This window comes from Hippopotamus amphibius, chromosome 5 (genome assembly GCF_030028045.1).
Source record: "Hippopotamus amphibius kiboko isolate mHipAmp2 chromosome 5, mHipAmp2.hap2, whole genome shotgun sequence".
Taxonomy (NCBI): domain Eukaryota; kingdom Metazoa; phylum Chordata; class Mammalia; order Artiodactyla; family Hippopotamidae; genus Hippopotamus; species Hippopotamus amphibius.
In genome coordinates this window covers 159093419-159111423 of record NC_080190.1, presented here as the reverse complement: position 1 = coordinate 159111423, position 18005 = coordinate 159093419, and the positions used below count along the sequence as shown (strand labels likewise).

The window sequence follows — 18005 nt, the reverse complement described above, 5'->3', positions numbered from 1 at the left end:
GAAGTCTCAAGATCACACAAATAGTAAGTGGTGGGGCTGTGATCTGAACTTTTCTTTTGACACCAGGTCTCACGCCTTTTTCTACTATACCCCATCTTGGTTAATCTTGATATCAATTGCCTGAATTCCTCTGTGGTAGAGAGAGATTTCAGGGGAAAAGATGAGCATCTGGGAGACCAGAGTTGGGGAATGGAATTTCTTGCTCCAGGATTCAGAGGACAGTTAGGGCTATGCAGAGGGCTGGGACAATAGAAGGACATTTCAAAATGCCACAAAGGCCAAGACTGTTCGGCCAGAAGCATGTACTGAACTTGCAGTGTAGAGACTGGAATCTGGAAGCCAAGAAGGATAAGAACAAGGAACGGATGTTGTAAAGAAATAGGAACTGGTCCAGGGAGATGGTCCAGAGAAGCCACAGCTCTCTGGACTTGCTTTTGCATCCTGGCAGACGTCATCGAAAGTCATGAGCACATGCACAACTCACCGGCTTCCCCATCCCCTTCAGTCACTTCAGCTGCTCAGCCAGTGCAGGCCTGGGAAAGAATGTGTTCCCCAGGAGCTTCTCACTGTGGGATGGTTATCAGATTTGTTCTAGGAGAAGACTATTCTATTGACACATTGGCAGTTTTCATCCTATCTTACTTTGTTGTTTACATACTGGCAGTTTTCATTCTATCTTATCTTGTTGTTGAATCTTTTATGACAGTGTAAGTATGTCTTGGACCTCCAATAGACTGTAAGCACCTTAAGGGCAAAAGGCGGTGCGTTATGATTTGTATCCATTTGTTCATGGCTGCAATACTTACTGAGCATCTCTTTTGTCAGGCACTGTGGTAGGAGCGGGGATTTTAGCAAAGACCAAGACAGATAAAGTCCCTATCTCATAGAACTTATCTTTAATAAGAGGAAATAGACTATAAAAAAGTATCGAACTAAATGGACAAGGTTATTTCAGATAACAAAAATTGCTAAATTATAAGACAAAGCAACATGAGTGGGAGTAAGTTGGGGAGAGGCAACTCTGTATAGTGTGGTCAGAATGGTTTTGACAGAAAGACAGCCATAGGGAAGCTGAGAAGCAGTGCTAAATGCAGGAGAAACAGCAGGGGCAAAAGCCCCGAGGCAGGGACAAGGTTGGTCTGTCCCAGGATCATGAGGGAGGTTTGTGTGGATAAGGTGTAGAGCAAAGGTAGCGTTTAAGGTGATGAGGTCTCAGACATGGACAGAGGCCAGACAGGTCATAGAAGGCTCAGCGGGACGCAGTGAAGAGTTTCAATTCCATTTCAGGTACAAAGGAAATCCATGGGGACAGGTAGGGAAGGGTTAAGCAAGAGAGTGACATGATATGATCTGATTTATGTTCTGAGATAACCATTTCATATGCTTCAAGGAGTATGGATTTAAATGAGTGGAAACAGGGAAACAGGCTACCGTGGTTGTATAGACCAGAGATGACAGGCCAGGACTAAAATGGTGGCCATGGGGACAAAGGGAAGTGGTCTATTTGAGACATACTTCAGAAGACAGCAAAAGCATATAGAAATCTTTATTTTTTTTTTAATTTCAGGGTTAAAAGATAACTCCAAGATATTTTATTTTTACGGTTTTGTTGAAATATAATCTGCATACCAAAAAATTCATCCATTTAGTATCTTCAATTCAATGGTTTTTTAGTATATTTACAGAGTTGTGCAACCATTATTACAATACAATTTTAGAACATTTCCATCACTCCAGAAAGAAACGCCTATTAGCAATAATTCCTCAATTCCCTCCACCCGGCAGCCCTAGTGTATTAGCAGGAACTTGATAGCTTAAAACAACAGAAACTTATTTTCTCACAGTTATGGAAGCCAGAAGTCAAAAACCAAGCTGTCAGCAGGACTGTGCTCCCTCTGAAGGCTCTAGTGGAGAATCCTAACCTACTTCTCTGGCTTCTGGCAGCTTCGGGTATTCCTTGCCTTGTGGCTGCATCACTCCAATCTCTGCCTCTGTTTTTACATGGCGTTCCCCTCTCTTCCACGTCTTCTCTTCTTGTCTTATAAAGACACTTGTTATCGGATTTAGGGCTCACCTGGGGAATGTTGGATGATTTCATCTCAAGATCCTTAATTACATCTGCAAAGACTTTTTTCCAATAACATCATATTCATAGATCCCTGGGATTAGGACACATCCATATGTTTTTAGGGGCCATCATTCAATGCAGGACACACAGGCAATCACTACTTTATTTTCTGTCTCTATAGATTTGCCTATTGTAGACATTTCATTTCTAGGATTTTGATCCAAGAATTTGGGTGGACAGTAGTGCTGCTTACTTAGGGCTAGACTGGGGATAAATGTGTAGAATCATGAACTCTTTGCCTTTGTCACACTTGAGATGCATACTGGACATCCAACTGAAGATATCAAGTAAACAGCTAAATACATGAGTCTGGATATGTTAGTCTGAAGACAGAGATTTAGGAATCACTGGCATATAGATGGCATTTATAGCTACGGGACTGAATGAGATCAGCCAAGATGCAAGTGTAGGTAGGAAGAGAAATAAGCTGAGGAGCAATCTTTAGAACATGCCAGGGTAATGCAGAGGAACTTTTAAAGAAGACTTAGAAGAAGGAACTGCCAATGAGACGGTAAGAAAACCAGAAGAGTGTTTTCCCAGATGTCAAAAAAAAAAAAGTGACCTCCCTGGAGGTCCAGTGGTCAGGACCCCACACTTCCACTGCAGGGGGCACGGGTTCCATCCCTGGTCAGGGAACTAAGATCCTGCATGCCACACAGTGTGGCCAAAAAAAAGAGAGCATTTCTAGAATGAGGGGGTAGTTCATTATCACACAAACCTTTGAGATTTGGAGGAAAATCAGAACAAAGAAGTGAACACTGGATTTGGCAACACTACCCTTATTCACTGTCAGATAAAAGCAGTTTTGGTGCAGTGGTGGGGGTGGAGGTCTAACCAAGCAGGTTGAAGAGTAAATGGGAAGTGAGGAAGTGGAGATACTGACCGCATATACCTCAGTCAGAAGTTTTGCCCTGGAGTGAAACAGAAAAATGGGGCAGTAGCTATGAATAAGTATATCCAAGAGATTTGTTTTGTTTAAAGATGGAAGATAATGGAAGATGTTTTTATGCTTTTATCCCGTAGGGAGAACTTAAAGATGAAAGAGACTGGGGATTAATTCTAGCAGTGGTCTCCCCGAGCAGGCAAGCTCCACAGACCACATCTCCGATGAGAGCAGCAACCCGTCATCTATTGTAAAGGGAGAGAAGGCCCAGAAGTGGGCACAGGTAGAGCAGGCTGTGATGCTCGCCAGCCACATGCTGCTGCTCAGGAGCTGGCATGGGTATCTGGCAAATATTTGAGTTTAGCCAGAGTTGACAATTTGCCAAACAAGGAGGATGGAGAGAGAGGGAAGTAAGCAAGTTAATAGCATTTCAAAGGGAGTCATTATAAGGCCGTGGGCTCGAAGGGAAGGGAGGACACAAGAGGATTGATGGATAATAAAAAAAAAATGGTAGACTCAATGGATTAAAGGTCCCCATAGGGTCAAACAACTATAGTGAGGGGGAGTAAGAATAAGAATACTTAAAAGGGTAGAAAGTGATGATCAGAGAGGGGAGTGCATTAATTGAATGTTGAAGTATTGACATTATTTGTGATGACCAGGCCAGGTATGACCAGGGGGATTAGTGGCTGAAGAGAAGGGGAGCAAGGAGTCATTGGAAGGAAGAGGTGGTCATGGATCTGAGAGGTCAAAATGCCTAGTACAGTGCTGAGCAGAGAGAAGGTTGCCAATAAATAGTTGCAAGTGGAAAAGATGGAAATACATGAATCTTTTCTAACATTTATTGTGTTACGGTTGGTCTTAATGGACCCCGTATTTAGTGTATTATCTTACATAACTTTTTCCTCAAATGATATATTTTCCAGTGCCTCAGGGACAACATTACATGGAGAAATCATTTGGGATAGTTAAAAAGGGTAATGATACGGGGAAATTCAAACTGGAGATTAATAAAGTCATTAAATGTGAAGCTAGTCAGGCATTAGATAATTTATTGAGAAAAACTGCTGCTGGAGCAGGAAAAACAGATTTTTTGATTTTGAGAAACCTTGAAACTTACACAAAGACATGTCTGTACCTGAACTTGGCTGGGCTTTTGAGGAGATAAAGCTTGAACTTTAGAATTGCAGAGACCAGTGGTTTGAATCTGTTCATCATTTATTAGCTGTACGACCCTGGACAAGTTACTTAACCTGTCTGTACCTCTAATTTCTCATCTAAAAAATGAGGAGTAAAAATAGTTCCTACTATACAGCATTATTAATAAAGATAAAGAGAGGTAATCTATATTAAAGGATTAGCACAGCACCTGGCACCATGATAAGCACTCAAGAATGTTGAGCTACACTCTGGTTTCTCTTCAGATCGAATAAATCTTTCGCCTTTTACTAAAGATTTCCATGGAGAGAAACAATTCTGAGCTGTAAACCAATTTTTTGAGGTCTTGCTTCTGCACGACTACTTACTGTTGTCCAAATATAAGAATTTCTGTGGGATTTGTTTTCTATAGCATGGCTACTAAGTAGGTTTATACAGTTATTTAACGTATGTATGTGTTTGAAAACCAAAAAGCATTCTTTCGGGGAATTTGTTTAAGAAGGAAGGTGTTGTAAGTGTTCAGATTCACAGAGGTCTGAGTTAATGTGTTTTACACCCATTATGCAAGCCAGGTCAGGACTTCCACGGTGGTCCACTGGGTAAGGCTCTTTGCTGCCAATGTGGGAAACTAGATTCTGCATGCATGCCCCAACTGCATCTAAGAAGCCAACATACCACGGCGAAGATCCCACGTGCTGCAAGGAAAATATGGTACAGACTAAATAAACTTAATAAATAATCATTGAGATGCTTAAAAAAAATGTTGAGCTAGAATCATCATCATTATTATCTATAAACCAGAGATAACAAAATCTACTTTTGCGAGGCTAAGAGGATTAAATGAGATGAAGTATGCAAAGTACTCAGCACAGCGCCTTCCATGCGGTGAATATTAAATAATGATTAGCTATTACTATGAAATTCAAGAGGCCAAATTATTTAACTTTATAGCAACTGGGAAGTGTGGAGGAAGAAATAACTTAAATTTTGCTTACATTCAGCAAATAAGCTGGATTGAGTTTTGCTTATGTGGCTTAAATGATTTTGTCTGCTCGGGGGATTTTCAAGCAGTCTCCATTTTATTTTATTTTAGCAAAATACCACCTTTTTTTAATCTGTTCATCTATTGATGGACACTTCAGTGTTTCCATATCTTGGCTATTGTGAATGATGTGGCAATGAACATGGGAGAACAGATATCTCTTTAAGATACTGATTTCATTTCCTTTGGATATATACCCAGAAGTGGAACTGATAGATCATACGGTAGTTTTAATTTTTTGAGGAATCTTCATACTGTTTTCTGCAATTGTTGCACCAGTTTACATTCCCATAGACAGTGCAAGAGGGTTCTCTTTCATCCAACCTTTGCTAACACTTATTACCTCTTGTCTTTTTGGTACTAGCCATGCTAACAGGTGTGAGGTGATATCTCATTATGGTTTTGGTTTGTATTTCCTTGATGATTAGTGGTATTAAATGCCTTTTCATATACCCATTGGCCATTTGAATGTCTTCTTTGGGAAAATGTCTTTTCAAGTCCTTTACCCATTTTTTTAATCTTTTTTATTTTTTTTGCTATTGAGTTGTACAAGTTATTTATATATTTCGGTTATTAACCCCTTATCAGATATATAGTTTACAAATACTTTCTCACACTCTGTAAGTTGCCTTTTCATTTTGTTGATTGTTTCCTATGCTGTACAGAAACTTTTTAGTTTGGTGTAATCCCACTTGTTTATTTTTGCTTTCATTGCCCATGCTTTTAGTGTCACATCCAGAAAATCATTATCAAGACCAATGCTTACTCCCTGTGTTTTCTTCTAGAAATTTCATGGTTTCAGGTCTTCCACTTAAGTCTTTAATCCATTTTGAGTTGACTTTTGTGTAAGGGTTCAATTTCATTCTTTTGAATGTGGATATACAGTTTTTCCCAACACCATTTATTGAAAGAGTATATCCTTTCCTCATTGTGTAATCTCATCAAGTATTATATGCATATATGTGGGCATATTTCTTGGCTCTCTAGTCTGTTCTTTTGGTTTATGTGTCTGTTTTTATGCCAGTATCATACTGTTTTGATTACTATAGCTTTGCAATATAGTTTGAAATCAGGAAGTGTGATGCCTTCAGCCTTGTTTTTCTTGCTCATGACTGTTCTGGCTATTCAAGGTCTTTTGTGGTTTCATATGCATTTTAGGATTTGCATCAAATCTATAGATGGCTTTGGATAGTATGGACATTTTAACAACATTAATTCTTCCAATTCATGAACATGGTATAGTTTTTTTTTTTTTTTAAGGGTCTGTGAAGAGTGCTCTTTATTATTTTTTTATTTAATTTTATTTATTTATTTATTATTTTTGGGGGGTACACCAAGTTCAATCATCTGTTTTTATACACATATCCCCGTATTCCCTCCCTCCCTCGACTCCCCCCCCACCCTCCCTTGACTCCCCCCCACCCTCCCTCGAGTGCCCCCCACCCTCCCCGCCCCAGTCCTCTAAGGCATCTTCCATCCTCGAGTTGAACTCCCTTTGTTATACAGCAACTTCCCATTGGCTATCTATTTTACAGTTGGTAGTATATATATGTCTATGCTACTCTCTCACTTCATCTCAGCTTCCCCTTCACCCCCCGCCCCCACAAACCTCGAGTTCTCCAGTCCATTCTCTGCATCTGCGTCCTTGTTCTTGTCTTGTCACTGAGTACATCAGTACCATTTTTAGATTCCGTATATGTGAGTTAGCATACAATATTTGTCTTTCTCTTTCTGACTTACTTCACTCTGTATGACAGACTCTAGCTCTATCCACCTCATTACATATAGCTCCATCTCATCCCTTTTTATAGCTGAGTAATATTCCATTGTATATATATGCCACATCTTCTGTATCCATTCACTTGTTGATGGGCATTTAGGTTGCTTCCATGTCCTGGCTATTGTAAATAGTCCTGCAATAAACATTATGGTACATGTTTCTTTGGGGATTATGGTTTTCTTTGGGTATATGCCCAGGAGTGGGATTACTGGATCATATGGTAGTTCTATTTGTAGTTTTTTAAGGAACCTCCAAATTGTTTTCCATAGTGGCTGTACCAACTTACATTCGCACCAACAGTGCAGGAGAGTTCGCTTTTCTCCACACCCTCTCCAACATTTGTTGTTTCCAGGTTTTGTGATGATGGCCATTCTGATCGGTGTGAGGTGATACCTCATTGTGGCTTTGACTTGCATTTCTCTGATGATTAGTGATGTTGAGCATCTTTTCATGTGTTTGTTAGCCATCTGTATGTCTTCTTTGGAGAAATGTCTATTTAGGTCTTCTGTCCATTTGTGGATTGGGTTATTTGCTTTTTTGGTATGAAGCTGCATGAGCTGCTTATATATTTTGGAGGTTAATTCTTTGTCCGTTGTTTCACAGGCAACTATTTTTTCCCATTCTGAGGGTTGCCTTCTAGTCTTATGGTTTCTTTCGCTGTGCAAAAGCTTTTAAGTTTCATGAGGTCCCATTTGTTTATTCTTGATTTTATTTCCATGATTCTAGGAGGTGGATCAAAAAGGATCTTGCTTTGATGTATGTCCATGGTATAGTTTTTCATTTATTTGTGTCTTCTTCAGTTTCTTTCATCGACGTCTTATGATTTTCACTATATAGATCTTTCAGCTCCTTGGTTAAATTTATCCTAAGTATTTTATTGTTTTTGGTACTATTGTCAATGAAATTGCTTTCTTAATGTTTGTATCCTGCAACATTACTGAATTCATTTATTAGTTCTAACTTTTTTTTGGTGGAGTCTTTAGGGTTTTCTAAATATGAATCATGTCATCTGCAGATAGAGACACTTTAACTTCTTCCTTTCCAATTTTTTTTTGTTTGGGTTTTTTTTGTTTGTTTTGTTTTTATTGTTATTCTTCCTTTCCAATTTGTTTATTTGTTGTTTTTGTTTTGTTTTGTTTTTGGTTGCACCAGGTCTTAGCTGAGGCAGGCGGGCTCCTTAGTTGCATCATTTGAACTCTTAGTTGCAGCATGCATGTGGGATCTAGTTTCCTGACCAGGGATGGAACCTGGGCCCCCTGCATTGGGAACGCAGAGTCTTAACCACTGCGCCACCAGGGAAGTCCCTCTTCCTTTCCAATTTGGATGTCATTTTTTTCCCTTGCCTAATTGCTCTAAGACTTCCAGTACTATGTTAAATAGAAGTGGTGAAAATGGGCACCCTTCCTGTCTTTTTCCTGATCTTAAATGAAAAGCTCTTCATCACTGAGTATGATGTTAGTTGGTTAGATGGTTTTGCCATATATGGCCTTTGTTGTGTTAAGGCACAGTCTTTCTACACCTAATTTGTTTAGAATTTATATCATGAAAGGCTGCTGAATTTTGTCAAAGGTTTTTGTCAAATGCTTTTTCTGAATCTATTTAGACTATCATATGTTTTTTTATCCTTCATTCGGTTAGTGTGGCTTATCATGTTGATTGATTTGTGTATGTTAAACCATCTTTGTGCTGCAGGAATAAATCTCACATAATTATGGTGTATGATCCTTTTAATGTGCTATTAAATTTGGTTTGCTAGTATTGTTGAGGATTTTTGCATCTATGTTCATCAAGAACACTAGCCTGTAATTTTCTTTTCTTGCAGTGTTCTTATCTTGCTTTGGTATAAGTTTAATGCTGGCCTAGTAAAATGAGTTTGAAAGTGTTCTCTCACCATTTTAATAAGAACTCTGAAGCTCTGTCTGATTTGAAAGCTAGTGAGTGCTCTTGGTAACTGCTTAATAGCTCTCACCACTGATAAAGAAAAAGAAGTTGTCATTTACTGAGTGTATATGATGTATTCCAGAAATTCAGCAAAACTCTTCATGTACATTACAGGCACACCTTGGTGATATTACAGGTTCAGTTCCAGACCATCAAAATAAAGCAAATATAACAATAAAGCAAGTCACATGAACTTTTTGGCTTCCCAGTGCATACAAAAGTTATATTTACACTATACTGTAGTCTATCAAGTGTGCAATAGCATTATGTCTAAGAAAACAAGTACATATCTTAATTAAAAAATAGTTTATTGCTAAAAAATGCTAACCATCATCTGAGCCTTCAGTGAGTTGCAGTAGTAACATCAAAGACCAGTGCTCATACACATTATAATGGAAAAAAAATAATGAAAAAGTTTGAAATAATGCCAGAAACACCAAAATATAAAGACATGAAGTGAGAAGATGCTGTTGGAAAAACTGTGTCAGTAGACTTACTTGACACAGGGTTCCCACAAACCTTCAATTTGTAAAAAGCACAGTATCTGTGAAGTGCAATAAAGCAAAGCCCAGTAAAATGACGTATGCCTGTATCTCATTTAAGTATATGAATGGCTTTGGGGGATAGGTAATATTAGTGTCTGAATTTTGCCAAGAAGGAAATTGAGGAAATTGCCAAGGCTCAAAGGGGCTAATTGGTTCAAGAATATGTAGCCTTTAAGCGGCAGAGGCAAGATTTTAGCCAAGGTTAATCTGACTCCAATAACTCTGTTCTTAACCTTTATTTACATGGTGGCTTCAGTATCGGTTCTCAGTTTTAATAGGACCTTTCAATTCCCCCACCCTCTATCTTTTCCTTATTAATCATATAGTATTTTCCTATCTTTCTGGGACCTGGTCTTATTATGATAACAGTTCCTAAGATCACTGCTCTTTTTTGCCTTTCAAATGACAGTATATCATAAAATCAAATAGTGACTAGCTGAATGGTGGCTACCAGGGAATGGAGGGAGAGGAAAGGGTAGTTGTTCAATGGGTATAAAGTTACAGTTACACAAGATGAGCAAGTTCCAGAGATCTTCTGTACAACATAGTGCCTATAGTTAACAATAAGGTATCGTGCGCTTAAAATCTGTTAAGAAGGTAGATCTCATGTTAGGTGGTTTTACCAAAAACCAAAACCAAAACCAAAACCAAAGCCAAAACCAAAACAATGGGACACAAAGAAACTTTTGGAGGTTATGGATATCAAATGCTATACATTAACTATGTGCAATTTTTTGTATACCAGTTATACCTCAATAAAGTAGGAAAAATATTGATTGGCTACTTCATTTAAAAATTCAATAAATGTATTGAGTGTGTATATGTACAGGATACCATTTTAGCTCTTCAGAGTAAACAAAGATGAGTTAAACAGGGACGTTTCCTTCAAGGTGCTTATAAGTGAGGCACCCCGTGTGCTAGAACACAAGGACTTTTTTTAGAGAAAATGAAGGGTTCAGAAAAAGAACTTATGCCTTCCTGGAAAGCACCTCCAAGAGCCACCTCAGGAATGGGAAGGCATTAGAGCTGGGCCCTGAAAACTGGGAAAGATTGGACACGTAGAGAAAATCGGCGTGAAGGTGCTGCAAGAAGAGGTGACAATGTGAACATAGGCGTGGAGAGTGGAATTCTTGGTGAGCACCAAAGGAGTGTTTGGCTCAAGAAAGGGGAAGTAATAAGAGATGTGGCTGGGAAAACAGTTTATAATAAGACCATGAAGTTCATTATTTAATAAGGGGACCTATTGGGAATGGAGTTTAGAGGCTCAGAGAGGGAGTTAGTCCCACAGTGACATCAACAAATCCTTATGGCTTAAACTCTGTCAGGGTCGGCCAGGGTGGAAACAGGAGCTAAAAACATTTAATGGGTAGAATGTATAGCATTTGGCAAGGACATGTTAGAAGGGAAAGAGGAGGTCAAAGATGGTTCAAATTTTGAGTTGGGAAAGTATACAAAGGAAATACAGCAGGAGGAACAGGTGTCAAAGGCAACATGATATTTCAGGGAAATAATAGCCAGAAACCATTTTAGTAATTAAAAGCACAAAAAAATGTTATGAATCCTAAAACTGTGCATGAACATACCAGACACATGGATTATACACGTGGGCCCAAAGTAGGAGAATGCAGAGCTCATGAAAACACAAATCACAGGCAGCACACCTTTGACCCAGCTTAGCTTAGACTAGCTATTAAAGACATTAGCCAAACATTTGATTAACAACATTTGGCTGCCTTTTAGAATTCATCTCCACTCATGTCAGCTTCTCTTCTTAACCCACTATAATCTGACCTTAGTTCCCAGCACTTAATTGAAATTGCATGGCAAAAGGCTATCAATGATTTTCTCATTGCAAATCCAAGGAGCACTTAAAAATTATTTTTGTCAAAGCTGTATTTAGTTATAAAAGTCAAATCATTCTACAAAGGTTATGTTCTATTGAGATATATATATACATATATATATATATATATATATATATATATATATATATATAAGCAGTTCCCAACCCTACATCTCCCTATTTTCAATTTTCATTTCACAAAGGCAACTATTTTTGGGACTTCCCTGGTGGTCCACTGGTTAAGACTCCGAACTTCCAAGGCAGGGGGCGCGAGGGTTCAATCCCTGGTCAGGGAACTAAGATCCCGCATGCCCTGCAGTGCAGCAAACAAAAAAAACAAAGGCAACTATTTTCAACGCTTTTAGAACTCTCTTCTGGGTATATAATAGGTTGATGCCTATTATTTCTTCATTTTTTGGCTTTCTTACTGTGTTGGAGATCTCCCATTTGTCCTTTGGATCTACTCTCTACCTGTCTCCTTGCTCTTCATGCAGAGAAACTCACCTGTATGGACCACAGCAAAGGGTTGATGAATGGGTCTGAGTTTGTTTTTCTCCTGTTGGAAGAACCTGGAGAGGAGATCAGAGAGAGAGAAAAGACAGTGGCATCAGAACATTTATTTCCCTGGCTCCTTCCTTGACCATCTAATCTAGCCAGCTGTGTCCTCAACAGGAGGTTGCTGCTTCTCTCAGGGAGCCTTCACTACATGACTGTCACTCTAGACTGTGGTCCCCACGTACTGCACTCATCCCTGTGAGCCTAGGGTTGGTAAGAGTGCGATTGCTCCTAAGCCCTGGGTTACCGCACTATCTCTTGTGGCTCCCCAACACCCATACCCTTGCAAATAACCCTCCTCAAATGATCCTAGTTAGAGTGGACTATCACCTGTGACCCTAACTGGTATGCTTACTATGAAAGATAAGGATTTAGCTTTTTCACTCCCACTTCCTTGCCCCACAACACATATACATATAAGCACACAAATGTACTTCTTCTTATCAAGTTTGTGTCTCCCACAGATGCACGTGTTGAGGCTCTAAATTCCAATGTGATAGTATTTGGAGATGGGGTTTAGAAGAGGTAATTAGGATTCGATAACGTCATGGCAGGGGGGCCCTCATGATAGGATTAATGCCCTTATATGAAGACACCAGAGGGCTTTTTCTCTCCCACTCTTACACAAAGAGGGTATGTGAGCACAGAGCTGGACGGTGGCTGCCTACAAGCCAAGAGAAGAGGCCTCAGAATGAAATCTACCTTCTGATATCTGCATCTTGGACTTCCAGCTTCTGGAACTGTGGGAAATAAATTCCTGTTATTTAAGCCTTGCAGTCTATGGTATTTTGTTATGACAGCCTGAGTTTACTAAGAACCTTCCTCTTGCCCATCTGCCTAGTTTAGAGATATCACAATTTTTGGTTAGGTCAATATTCTATAGTATGATAATCCTGTAAATATTATTTACCTGTGACTTTTTACTTTATTATAATTTCTCCCTAAAATAATTTTTAATACTAGAGTTAATTGCCTCAGGTGTTTGCATAGTTTTCTATCACTAATCCATTCCCAAACTCTCTTCCAAAATGTAACTCCCTCCTTTCTTTTTTTAATATTTATTTATTTATTTTTGGCTGTGTTGGGTCTTCATGGCTGCGCACAGGCTTTCTCTAGTGACAAGCAGGGGCTACTCTTCGTTGTGGTGTGTGGGCTTCTCATTGCGGTGGCCTCTTGTTGCAGAGCACGGGCTCTAGGCGTGGGAGCTTCAGTAGTGCATCTTCCAGTTTCTTCCTGATATGATGTATGGGACATAAATATTTTGAGACTTCAGTGTCAATCTACCCTCATACTAGATTGCTGGATATAGAATTCTAGATTGGAAATAACTTCCCTTACATTTTGAAGTTATTTCTCTGTTGACGTCTGGCTTCCAGCATTGTTATGGAGAGTTTAAAGCCATTCTAATAGGATTATTTATATTGAACTTCCCTTGACAACCACTGACTTTGCTGCTGGGAACTTTTAGAATCTTTTCTTGGTTCTTAGTGATCTGAAATCTCATAATGACAGGCTTTGGAGTGGGTCTTTTTTTCATCTAGTGTTCTGAGCCCTCAATGAACTCTCAATCTGGGAGCAAATGACCTTGACTTTCAGGAGCTTTCCTTCAGATATCTGACAGTTTTCTCCCTTACATTTTCAAAATTATTTTATCTTATTTAACTCTCTTGTACCTCCAGACCTGATTCTATAATTTTATCACTTATCTTCTATTTTATATTTGTTATATTATCTATCATCTACTTTTAAAGTTTTTTCCCAGTGTTATCTTCCAATCTTTTTGCTACATTTTTCATTTTGTCATATTTTAAAATTCCAAGTAAGATTTTTTTTGTTTTTTGTTTTTATTTTGTTTTTTTAATTCTTTGGCTGCACTGCAGGGCATGAGGGATCTTAGTTCTTCAACCAGGGCTCAAACCCACACCCCCCTGTACTGGAATTGCAGGGTCTTAACCACTGGACTGCCAGGGATTTGTTTTCTGAATATTCCTACTTTTATAAACTCCTATTTTTCCACTGAAGTGGTATCTCTTCTTATTTTGCAAAAAATAATGTTAATGTTATACATTTTCAAGAGTTTTATTTTGCTTGCCATGTCCTCAGAGTTGCTTTTTTGTTTGTTTTTTGAGACTATTTTGGTTCTTTCTTTCCATCTTGAAGGCTTTCTTCAGCTGACTAGTGAATTTAGGCTCAGCTCATTCTTTTTTAAATTAATTAATTAATTTATTGGCTGTGTTGGGTCTTCATTGCTGCACACAGGCTTTCTCTAGTTGTGGCGAGCGGGGACTCCTCATTGCAGAGGCTTCTGTTGCAGAGCATGGGCTCTAGGCATGCAGGCTTCAGTAGCTGCAGCACACAGGCTCAACAGTTGTGGCTCATGGGCTCTAGAGTGCAGGCTCAATAGTTGTGGCACACGGGCTTAGTTGCTCCGCAGCATGTGGTATCTTCCTGGGGCAGGGCTCTACCCATGTCCCCTGCATTGGCAGGCAGATTCTTAACCACTGCGCCACCAGGGAAGTCCCCTCAGCTCATATTTTGTCTTTAAGAATGAGACAAAAAGCTGGAAACTGTGATTGGCAGAACTGGTTGATTGGTGTCCTGGTTAATTACAGGGTGGCCTGGCTGTTCTTTTATAGGGTTCTCAGAGAGGATTCCTCTAATAGTATGGCTAACAGTGTTGTTCAGGCAGAGCAGGGGAGTAATAATCCATGAGTCAGTCTGTGGCCTTCACTTAATCTCCTTGTTTGTGGTGTGCTTCCCTTGCCTCCAGGTGTTCGTGGAGCCTCCAAACCTAGTGTCTCTCCACTAGTAAACTTCTGGATTTCTCCCAGGGTGAGGGAGTGGCAATCTCCCAGCTGCATGGGATCTGGGTTTACAACCGCTCCATTAAAAATTTTCACCTGGATCTTCTGTTTTCAGCTCAATTATATCTCCACCTTCAGAGGTACCTGGTGCCTCCAATTCCTGTACATTTTTGAGGCTGTTACTAGAATGAAGCTTCTAGGTTGTTCCATTACAACTGAGTTTTCACCTCCCTCTGATCAGTCAGGTTGGTTACCACTCCTCTACCTGCTCCCCACTTGTATTACTGTGTTGATGTCATCTATTCTCCCATTAACTCTGTGCTTGCGAAACTTTTTTCACCCATTTACATTCAACCCAGTTTCTGATGAGTACTACCTTGTCCTTAATTTGCTTGATTTTGCTGCTGTATTTGAAACTCTAGACCACTCATTCTAAAACTTTATCATCCTTTGGCTTCTGTGGCCACCTGTTCTTTGTTTTGTTTTGTATTCCTTTTGTCACATCATCTTAGCTTCTTCTCTTGGTTCTTTCTTCTTTCACTGCTTATGCCTTAACTGTTGTTTCCCAGGTCTCTGTTCTCTTACATTTTTATTTACACATTTTCTATAGACAACGTCAGCCAGTGCATGGATTTAACCACTTCCTTAATGCTGTTGACTCCCAAATCTATATTTGTGGCCCCAGACCCAGGTAAAGCTCAGAAACAAGACAAAGTAAATGAGGATCCTGTTTCCTTATATCTTAACACCAAGGAAAAACAAACATCCTGGAGCCCAAACAGGCATCCTTTTAGATAAAGAAAATAGGAGTGAAGAAAAGCATTCAACGTAAGAAAGTAGGAACTGTACTAGTCATGATGTGGGAGCTTTGCGTAATCAACACAAAAAAAGTTTATTTATCTGTCACAAAATCTGCTGTGGATTGGGGCAACTCTCCAGGGCAGCTGTCCTCCTATATACTGACTCACTACTCCCCGCCTCTTCAGTTTCATGGAGCTTCCATTTGAACACATGATGTGAATCTCACCATGCTAGGAGAGGACAGAGCTGCACAGCTGAGCACAGGCAATTAAGTGCCTTCATCTGGAGGTGCAAATGTGTCAGTCAGGTGTCCATTCACGGACTGAAGCAAGTCACATGGCCAGCCCCAACTTCAAGGGGACAAGGAAGAGCAATACTCTCACCCCCCTGAGAATCGATTCTGTTGAACAGTAGTAATTGACAGCAGTGAAAATATTTGATCTAAAACAGAAAATTTGGCCTTAAACGAAATATCTTTTTAATTTTATACTTCCAGTCCTAGCTTGATGGCTGGTATAGAGGTGAGAGGGGTCAATATTATCTGAGTTCAGCTATGTGTCAGAAGATGATTTAATATCTATTTGAAAAGGTGTTCAGAAAAGTCTGAATTGATGCCTTATTTTCCTTCAAACCAAATAGGAATACTCAAAAATCCTTCCACCGATCTTGCTACTGGGCTCAGAGTTGGAGTAATTTTTCAAAATAGTTCTTGGGGCATCTAAATACTTGGAAGCCTCATTAAGAATTCAAGTTTAAAGTTCAAAGAGAAGGCATTTCATAGCCCTGTTGTTTACCTTTACCTTGGTCAACATCCCTACCCAACCTCAAACACACTGGGCAATCTGGAAGGGGGAAAAGTTACAAGATATTGCCCTGCAAGAGTCATGTAGGGGGTGTGTGCATCTGTGTATATGTATCTCTGTGTGTGTATTTATATGAGTGGGTATTACGTATGTATATGCACTTCTGTTGTGTGGATAGTCATAGTCGTGTTGCCTGTAGGTATATTTGTGGACAGATAAATATGAACCTCTTGCAGTATGAAATTAACACAAGAGTTCTGAGCTCCAGTTGATAGCCCTTCTCATATTTTCCATCCTGCTTCCATGAGATACTACTTCTTGCCTTGTGACGGACACTTTCCAACATATAGATTAAATCATTAACGATGCAGCACCAAAATGAGGTGGTGATAGAGGCAGTAATAAACGACTGGTGTAGAGGAAGGCAAAGGATCCAAAAGAGACATTGTCTCTTCAGGATTTAGGATTTTCCACGTGTTTTTCATACTAAAGTGTTCTGTAGTTCCTCTCTTTACAGTAAAGCTTTCTTGTTGTCTAAATTATCAATAAATACACTTATAAACAATTCAAGCAACAGAGACAAGTGCAAAGAAGAAAGTTAAAACAATCATCTAATATCCCAAGAATAATGATGACCAGTAATGGGGTGAACATTGTTCTGGATGTTTCTAATGTTAGGAACAGAGAGAAGGACAATAAACATCATTGTCCTCTGGTTTTCCTCCTACTTTGCTGGCTCCTGTGCCTCTTCCAGTGTCTCAATGGTAAAAAGTCCCAGGGTCAACCCCAGACTCTCAGCTCCATCTTTACTTTACCCACTGGAAACCTGGCCAGGTCCACAGTATTCAATGATACCTGGATGCTGATGGCTCTCAAACTTATATCTCCAGTCTTGTCCTATGGAAGCCAAACAGCTAGACTGTAGGGAGTTGGAGAGTGAAGAAACATTGAGAAAATAGAGATCCAGTTGGATTCTCTTTCTTTTAGCTCTGAAGTTATAAGAGCCTCTGATACTTCTAGATACACTGATACTACTAACACTAATTTTTTAACCGTAATGCCTTTTAATACTACCTATCATTTTTTGACTACCTACTTACTACATGTTAGGTATTGTTCCATGTGTTTTACATATATTAACTCATCTTATGCTCATGACTATGTGGGGTAGTATTTTAAGAAATAACAAGGAATCCCTGAACCAAGACTTCACATCATAGACAACTTGTCCAAATTGAAGCAGCTAGTAAGTAATAGAATTAGGATGTAAAGTCAGGGGGACCCATGCTCTTTCTGGTATGCTACACTGCCTCCATCTGCATTGAAATACAAATTTTAGTATCAGTTCGACCATTTCACACACACATACACTAAGACACAAACCAAGCTGGGATTTTGATTGGGACTGCACTAAATTTGTAGATTAACTTGGGGAGAATTGTCATCTTATATCAATACTATTGAATTTTCCAAACGTGAATTGGTATGTTCCTCCCTTTATTTAAGTATTCTTTAATTTTCCTAATAAGATTTTGTGGTTTTCATTGTGAAGCAGCAATTGATCCACCACAACCCCAACGGGGCAGGGGACTTCCGCGGGTCAGAATACTAAGACTTGATGGATGAAAAGTATAAAAAGGGAACTGCAAGAATGTGGGCAGAAGAAATGATTAAAGGTCCCCCCAAGTAAAGCAACAATTTCATCGTAAGATGTAGACAGCA

General features: G+C 39.4%; 1 protein-coding gene and 1 non-coding gene across 8 annotated transcripts in view; one reads left to right on the top strand and one right to left on the bottom strand.

The window, feature by feature from the left end:
- The window catches only part of TRMT12 (tRNA methyltransferase 12 homolog), a 68384-nt gene that overhangs the window by 48434 nt on the left and 1945 nt on the right, over nucleotides 1–18005 (bottom strand). For 4 of the 7 annotated variants that reach the window (XR_009053873.1, XR_009053872.1, XR_009053875.1 and 1 more), the window contains exon 2: nucleotides 11825–11889. The gene's annotated coding sequence lies outside the window, so the exon portion shown is untranslated. Of the gene's footprint in view, nucleotides 1–1531; nucleotides 2075–7199; nucleotides 11634–11824; nucleotides 11890–18005 lie in introns of those variants that run through there. The other 3 variants (XR_009053871.1, XR_009053877.1, XR_009053876.1) reach the window with 2 other exon arrangements.
- On the top strand, nucleotides 4416–4531 carry LOC130854627 (U5 spliceosomal RNA). The gene has a single exon (XR_009054076.1). It is a non-coding gene; the product is annotated as a U5 spliceosomal RNA (small nuclear RNA).